This window comes from Adiantum capillus-veneris, chromosome 2 (assembly GCF_014529385.1).
Source record: "Adiantum capillus-veneris isolate H3 chromosome 2, ASM1452938v2, whole genome shotgun sequence".
NCBI lineage: Eukaryota > Viridiplantae > Streptophyta > Polypodiopsida > Polypodiales > Pteridaceae > Adiantum > Adiantum capillus-veneris.
The window spans coordinates 174,446,130-174,455,500 of NC_140932.1; positions in this window are offsets into that span (position 1 = coordinate 174,446,130).

The window sequence follows — 9,371 nt, forward strand, 5'->3', positions numbered from 1 at the left end:
GTTTCTGTAGCTGCTATGTATGTCAGTGATCATTGGCTTTGTGCGAATCATGTCAACTTGTGAACCCACTGTTCTTTTTCCTTGCTTTTTTGTTTTTGGGTTTTCGGTAGCATGGGGTGTGGGGGATAAGGGTTGGGTTTGGCAAGCTTTTGTGGGTGCTTTGGGAAGAGGCAATCCATCAGCTACTTAACACCTTGTTTAATTGGGAATTACCTTGCTACTGTTTTGTGAGAACTCTGCCTATGTTTGAATTTTCCCTTTTGCATGTGACTTGATAACATGTCTAGAAAATGCTTTGAAAGTTATGCACAATGAAATGTGCAAAACTGAATCGAGGCACCCTTCCTTTTTGGGGTAACTGGCTAACACCTGGCAAATTGAAATGTATGGAAACATAAGATTCAGAAGAGCTACATTACAGGTATAATATAGAGAATGAAAAGTCTCAGCTAGGGATACCTGTTAGCTTTGGTCTCTACTTCTAGGCATGCCACTTGTAGACTCACACCTCTGATGTCACTTGTTATCTTGGTGTATTATCTTCTCTCTCTTCTACTAGTATGGTATCAAAGCATGGCGAGCATCTTGAGATCTTATTTAGATTATCACTTGTCATTAGTGCTAATTCTAGTGTCATTCTTGATTGCAAATCATTTTTTTGATTTATTGCATTAAAATCACAATTATGCATCAGAACTTTTAGGACTCTTGCACCATTAGTGACTAATACTTTAGCTAATGACTACTTATCCTCGCTTATCTTTTTTTGGTAGCAGCACGAGCACATGTTACCTTGTTATGAATTAGCTATATGCTTGATTTATTAAGCCTCTTGTAGAGTTAGTCAGTCCATTTAGGTTAGTGTCTCTTAATCATTATTAGAACGACGTCTTGGTATGGCTATGGCTAGCTCGCCTAATAATGTTTACATCTAAAGAGGAATTCTCTAACTAACATCAAGGAGGGAATTTGTTCCCACATTCTCTTTTCGGAAATGGGAGATCCATGGGAACAAGCTATAGAGGAATTCTCTAACTAACATGAAGGAGGGAATTTGTCCCCACATTCTCTTTCCGGAAATGGGAGATCCATGGGAACAGGGACGCATGCGACTCCGCCTAAGTAGGGATGGCGAACTTCCTCCTTGGGTGTCCCACCCTCATATTTTCTTTTTGAGGTAATAGCCTTATTATGTATATTGATGGAAAGTTTTTCGAATTCCTTGCTAGAAACAATTTGGCCATGCCTCTCTACACGCAAAGCTTGTAGCTGGTAATGACAAGGTGCTAGTGGCACCATCCTAACACTTTGGCCCTCTCTAGGCGTCAATACTAAGACTTATGAAGGCATCACTCAAGCTATCATCGATGGTCAGCTCCAACCACACAAAGCAATGCTCTTTGGTGGTCCATTCTGTTGGCTACACACAAGCCGTCAAGCACAAACCATTTCATCTCATTTCTGATCACATCAGGTGCCAACTGGTGCCTCCTAATCGGCCTCTCGGCCAACGTTATCATAAACCATGCTTGGTCACCACCTCAATTCTCATAGTCCCTCATCACCATTCTCATTGCAGACATTAATATCATTTTTGCAGAGGCTTAAAATGCTTTCTTCATGCTTTATCTAAATCTCAAACAAGCATGTTCTCACCTTTTCTAACACTAGTTCAGAGGGTATTCACAAAGCTAATCAATAGCTTTATCCTCAAGAAGTCAATCATGGCTACCGTTGGAGTCTCAAGTGTGGCACCATAATCAATTTTTTCTTTGGGTAACAGTTTTCCTCTATGGAAAACAACCATGCAACCGTTAATGATAAAGGAAGGATGGAGTATGGAAGGTGTCATCTTATGTTGGGTTCACACCAGACCGGCAAAAAACATGACACTTTATTAGCTCTTCTGTGTGGAAAAGCTCCAAAACGTTCTTTTCCACCGTCTCACATTGATGGCGGAAGAAAATTTCTTCCACCGTCTTATGTGAACCCCGGGAGGCGGCGAAAAAAAGAGGAGGCAAGTGTGGACAAAGAGGTGGGAGGTTTGGATTAATGTGATTGGTGCCAACATGGCACTTTTTGCCAAGGTGGAGGATGGAAGAAAGAACTTCCGAAGGGGGGGGGGGGGGGGGTGGTGTCAAAACAAATTCCCATTTTCTCTTCCACGATGTGGGACTCTCGTCCACATGACACTTTCTTGTTGGTTTGCAAGCCTTATGTGAAGCAAGCCTTAGTATGACACCACAATTGAAAAGTTTTTCAGAAGCAGTTTTTGTCCATGGAAACAGATATGCAACCATTCATGATAAAGGAAGGAATATGGAAGGTGTCATCTTAGAAAAATGAAAACATGTCCGAACTAATATGGGATTGTCTATGATGAAGGACGGAGTATGGAAGGTGACATTTTAGAAAGAATCAAAACATGTTTGCACAATCTAAAAGATAATATATGGTCCCAATAATTTTCTTCTTCATCTTGACTTAACCAATACATCTAAAGAGGTATGGCCATCTCTAGAAGCTACCTTTGGTGGCAATATCAACAACTCAGCTGTTTCTCAAATGCACTTATACCTTATAGCCTTTGTATATTCTTCCCTCCAAACAAATTTTCTTCTTCCACAACATTTGATACCATTGTTTTTTCAATGTGGACAAAATGAGGTAACCATATTGGAGCTACAAAACTAGGATCAACACAACCAATTTCACTTGGCTAGAAAGAAAAAGCTTTCCCCCGTCTCAACAATTCTTGAAAGCACTTCATCTTTTCTTGGTTCAAGGAGTTTTCATCACCAATCTTCAATTCCTGTATTGTTTCTTTGTTAAACTTATCTCCAATGTTACTTGGATCCGTGAAACTAGGTTGTTAAGAAGCCTTCTCCATAATTGTATCACTTTGTTTTGGCAAAGTTATAGCTACATGTTTGGCCTTCTTTGCTAGCGCTTCGTACTTTGTGTCAAACTGCACCTTTTTTGTATCCAATTCTTCTTTGAACTCCATAATAAATTCATGTCTCCCAAATATACCTTCAAAAAGTCAACTTTAGCTTGAGCATTGAATTGAACAATTGCATCCAATTCCTCCATCGTATCCACAAATGAAACTCTTCCCAAACCCCATTGATTTGCTTCATCCAGATTCAACACTTCACATCCTTGAAAATCTTCGTGGTCATTGTGAATATATTGCTGCTCTCATTTGCAACAATCATTAAATCTCATGTAAGATAAACAACCCTTCAAAGTCAATCCCAATAATCCCAAAGAAAAAGCCTCTTTTTCATCAAAATGAACAAGCCATGATAGTTACAATTAGCTCACTTCTTTGTGACAAAAATTTGGTCTTCTAAGCTTCACAAGTCTTCTTATATTAATACATTTACATGTGACTAATTTTAGGGTTATGTTGGATTAGTGAGTGTAGCATGCATGGTGTCTATGTGTGCATAATAAAAAAAAGAGACACAATCTAGACATGCTAGATTCACTCTAATGGAACTCTTAATTATGCATTCTATGAAGTGGTTGAAAACGAGCTGACAAAGGTTTATTTTATAGGTATAGACATACGGTTCACCTCTTCTTCACACTCTCCATGCTTCCATAACGCACTCAAATGGTGCTCATGCCTTCTAAGCTCGAGGAGGTTCATACACATAATAGGTAATGGGTAATCATATCACAAAAGAGGCAATAGACTAAATTCAATTGTCATGAATCCTCCCCTTGGGGTTTAGGCTATGAAAAAATGTAAAAGAGCAACTCATAGGTGTCAAAATGACTCATATGTGCGCTAAAACAAATCTTTTGAATGCGGACCCTGAAACCTTTGGTTTTGACCTGGTTCTCTGGATATCATCCCTATTTCTTAAAAAGAGGTTGATGGTAGTAGGCCGATGCACCCTGTTACCATATACATGTGGTAGTGATGTGTGTGAACACACTAGGACCGCCGGGGCATTTTTTCCCTCTTTAGGAGGTTTTTTCCCCCGAGCATTGTATATACGCCCATCACTCTATGTCTATCTATCTTTCCATTGCACACTAAGTAATACACTCTCTATTGTGTGCCTTGAGCTTCCTTCGTCTTCTCCAAGCTGTGTGTAATTCCAACAATTGGTATCAGAGCAGGTTGCGTAATTCCAACAATTGGTATCAGAGCAGGTTGCGTCCTCCCGGGCTTAGTCACCAGCTGCTCTAGTACACACCTTCACACTTTCTCCAATTTCAGTGAGCTTTGGCTAGCGTTTGCTCAGATTTTTGATTTGGGCTCATTTCGACCTCCGTTTTCACTACAAGCAGTACTACACAGGCTATTTCGTCATTTTGTGCAAAAAATCTGTCAGTGCCATTTTCTGCATAACAGGTGCCTTATAGTATTCTACGGTTTGTGTTATATAGCACGTGTTGTTCCCGCTCCGTTTTTCCTATTTTTTGGCAGTTTTCACATCAGGTGCAGCATTTACCATGGTTGACAACAACAACATAGATGTGTTCAAGATGTTTGCTGCTAAGGACAAGTTGGATGGGGACAACTACCCTATGTGGGCTTATATGATGCAACATGTTCTTGTGTCAAAAGGCATCTGGAACATTGTGCAGGGCATTGATGTACGTCCTGGTTCTGAGAATGTAGGCGATGTTGAGGATGTTGCAGGCCTTGCTGCAAGGATTGCTGATGTTAGAGTTGTTTTGCCTACGATAGAACAAGCTCATTGGGATGTAAAGGATGCGCAGGCTCATGCATTGATTGCGTTGTCTGTGAAGCGCACCATTGTTCCTCACATCCGTTCAACAAAATCTGCAAAACAGGCTTGGGATATTTTGGCTGGTCTTTATGCAAGTCGCAATGAGGCTAAAATTGCTTTGCTGCGTAAAGAGCTGGAGTCGAAGGTTATGCATGAGGAAGATGATATGGGCACTTTCCTCGCTAGTGTCAAGGATATTAATGAGCAGCTTATTTCTGCAGCAGGTGAAGTCATTTCAGACAGTTCCCTTGTGCAGACTGTTCTTGATGCCTTACCAGATTCCTACCAGACTTTTGCTAGTACTTGGAGACTGATGACCCAAGGAAATCCTGAAGTTGTCAAGTTTGATGCATTATGCACATTGCTGTTGCAAGAGTCACTTTCTAGGAAAAACAGGACTAGGTAGCATGCAGTCGAGCAAGCTTTTATTGCTTCTCAAAGAAAGGGTGGTAACAGTAATGCAACCACTTCTTATGGTTCTGCTGCGAGTGGCAAAAATTATGTTCCTAATGATTCTGCTGGTAGCACTTCGTCTGGCAATTCTGGTGATAAGGGCAAAAAAAAGATGCGTTGCCATTATTGTAAAGCTAATGATCACTTGATAAAGTCGTGTCCTAAGTTGAAGGCCAAAGAGGCTAAGAAGAAAGAGGGTGGTTCCACTGCAACACGACTTGATCAAGTGATCATTACCTTTACAAATGCAGCTTCCTGGTTCCACTACAAATGCAGCCATTGTTGAGTCTTCTGTGAAAGGAGACTGTGATGCTGATGTTGATGCAGAATGGGCTTTTAGCGCAGAGTGCACTTACAATCCTGTTGTCCATGATGCATGCTTGTCAGTTGCTGCAGATTCACATGTGTGGTATTTTGACAGTGGTGCTACAAAGTACATTACCTCACGTCGTGAATTGTTTACCTCTCTCGAGTCTGTCCCTCATGGGAATTCTGTCACTTGTGCCAACAATGCCTCTTATCTAGTTCAGGGAGTTGGAAAGATTGTGCTCACTGCTGCTAATGGAAGTTCCTTCACACTTGTTGATGCACTTTATGTACCTAGGATCAAGAAGAATCTCTTGTCTGTATCCGCACTTGCTAGACTTGGACTTGTAGTCAAATTTGTGGATGACAGATGTACAGTTCATGATCTCAGTTTTGGTGAGAAATTGTTGCATATGGCCTTTTGTGCCGTGGGCTGTATAAGCTCACTTTGTATGACAAGTGTGGACAAAATTTTGCAAATGCTGTTGCAGATTCAAGGGCTATTTCAGATGCAAAACTTTGGCATGCACATTTTGGTCATCTGAATTTTGCCAGTTTGCTGCGTTTGCAGAAATCTGATATGGTTGCTTCTTTGCCGCCTCTTGAAGCACCTGTCAAACATGTTTGTGAAGGCTGTATTTTGGGTAAGATGCAACGTTCTAAGTTTCCAAAGGATGGTTCAGTTTGGGCCACATGCAGGTTGTAGCTTGTGCATAGTGATGTTTGTGGGCCCATGCAAACTCCGTCCTTGGGCAATTACCTTTACTTCGCGACTTTTGTTGATGATTACTCCAGGCATGCATGGGTATTTCCGCTTAAAGCGAAGTCCGAAGTTTTTATGTGCTTCAAACAATTTCTGGCTATGGCTGAAAATGTCTTGAAATGTACTATGGGCACCCTCCGTTCCGATCGAGGGGGGGAGTATATGTCTCATGAATTTAATGCATTTCTGGCTAGTCGTGGGATCAACACCAATGTACAGTGCATTATACACCTCAGCAAATGGTGTTGCTGAGAGAAAAAACAGGTCACTGATGGAAATGGCACGATGTATGGTCAAAAGTCAAGCTTTGCCGCATTCTTTTTGGTTTGAGGCCATCATGTGTGCCACTTATGTACTTAACAGGTGTCCTACGAAAGCTTTGCAGTCTATTGCTCCATATGAAGCATGGCATGATAGAAAGCCTTCTATTGAGCATATGCGTGTTTTCGGCTGTTTGGCATATGCTTTGGTGCCACAAGTACAACGCAGAAAATTGGATGATAAGGGTGTCAAATGTATTTTTGTTGGTTATAGTGCTGAAACCAAAGGTTACAGGTTGTATCATCCGCAAAAACAAAACGTATTCTGGTTTCACGAGATGTAGTGTTTGTGGAAGATTCTGTTCAGCCCTTGCTGTCATGTACTAGAGACAGTAATGTAAGCTCACAGGACATTTATGACACTTTGTTGCCTCTTTTCAGTGATGGAAATACGAACGTAAGTTCCAATGAGGCAAATGTACAACCTATGGGGGTTTCTGAAAATGTTTTAGATCAGCCTATTACTGATGCAGATGTACATGATGTACTTGATGAGGAACGGGCTGAAAATGAGCAGGCTAGAGGTATGCCAAAATGGCTGGTGCACACTTTGCGTGACAGTAAATCGGATGCACCTTTGTCTAGTCGCACTCGTTCAGGCTCTCGCCATGCATCTTATGCATCAGATTGTTATGCTTTGGCTGTGTCTAGCTTACATGATGTTAAGGAGCCTCTGTCTCATGATGAAGCACAGAATTCAGAAAATTGGATGGCTGCCATGCAATCAGAATATGATGCACTTATAGAAAATGACACATGGACTTTATGTGATTTGCCTCCTGGCAAAAAGGCCATTGGTACGAAGTGGGTTTACAAGTTGAAACGCAATCCGGATAGTGAGATCGATCGCCATAAGGCTCGACTTGTTGCAAAGGGTTATGCACAGCAAAAAGAATGGTGACATATTTGAGGAAGTTTATGTAACGTAACCTCACGGTTTTGTCATAGAAGGACAAGAGGACAAAGTGTGCAGCTGTAAGAAGGCTTTGTATGGGTTGAAGCAATCTCCTCGTGCTTGGTATGAGAAAGATGACACTCATTTGGTTAAACGAGGCTTTCGAACAGTCCAACAGAAAGCACATTGTATGTAAAGCGTGAGGGTGATGTACTTCTCATTGTGGTTCTTTATGTCGATGATTTGCTAATCACTGGACCAAATGAGAGACATATTTCTGAATTTAAGGCTGATTTGAATGCTACTTTCAAGATGAAAGATTTGGGACAGTTGCATCATTACTTGGGTATACAGTTAAGCAGTGTGATGGTGGTATTGCCTTGTGTCAGAAAAGTTACATAGAGACATTGCTATGTAAGTTTGGACTTGAGGATTGCAAACCTATTGCCACTCCCATGGAAAAAGGTTTGAAGTTGCGTCTACATGATGCTGGCGATCTTGCTGATGTCACTCTTTACCAAACTGCTGTTGGCTGCCTCATTTATGTATGCAACACGAGGCCGGATATTCAGTTTGCACAGGTCAACAGATTTATGCATAGCCCAGGGTCTAAGCATTGGCAGGCTGTCAAGAGGATTTTCCGCTACCTTAGTGGCACTTTACATCTTGGATTGTTTTATCCCAAGGGGGGATCATTGCCGCCAGACTTACATGCTTTTTCGGACTCAGATTGGGCTGGTTGTTTTGACACGCGAGTGTCCACAAGTGGTTTTTGTTTCATGCTTGGCAATTCATGTTATTATGGTTGAGCAAGAAGCAACCTATTGTGGCCACTTTGAGTTGTGAGGCTGAGTACAGGGCAGTCTTCACAGCTACGGTTGAGTGTATATGGCTCAGACGCCTTATGGCTGATTTGGGTGTTGGACAGGACACTGCCAACACTATCTACCTACATTGACAGTCAGAGCGCATTGGCAGTTGCGAGGAACCCAGTTTTTCATGCTCGCACAAAGCATTGAGGTGCCTTACCACTATGTCAGGGAGAGGCTCTCAACAGGAGAGATCAACTTGGCTTATGTGCCAACACAGGACAACCTTGCAGATCTTTTCACAAAGGCATTGTCTCGTGAGAAGCTTGAAGCTTTCCGCAAAGCTTTGGGCTTACTCCCCTTTGTGGACTGATCCTGTCCTCAGGGCATGGCACTTCCCTTTACTCATGTGCCAGCTCTCATTCACCGCATCACTCAAGAGGGGATTTGTTACCATATACATGTGGTAGTGATGTGTGTGAACACACTAGGACCGCCGGGGAATTTTTTCCTTCTTTAGGAGGTTTTTTCCCTCGAGCATTGTATATACACCCATCACTCTAGGGCTATCTATCTTTCCATTGCACACTAAGTAATACACTCTCTATTGTGTGCCTTGAGCTTCCTTCGTCTTCTCCAAGCTGTGTGTCTCTCTCTGCAACCCTAATTCCAACACACCCTCTCCTTACTAGGTCCTAGCATGTTGTTGACATTTGAAATGCTATCATTGTAAATACCTTGATATATGATGAGTGATCAAACATTTTTCATTTGATTTTGGTATGTGGAAAAATGTGATGATAAGACTACAACCTACAATTTATCTTGAGCTATTACTTATTCTTTTCCCTTGCAAGCTACTTAGGACTACTTAGGAATGGCTCTACTCGAGGATTATCTAAATTTGACCACATTCAGATTTTTTGTCATGGCATATTGTTGATGATGGGAAATCTTTGAGCTTTTGTTTGAAATTTTTGATTATTCTTGTGGTCATTTTTCTTTCAAAAAATTAATTGATTTATTAATTGATGCTTCTAATGGTATATATACTATCATAAAAATACCACA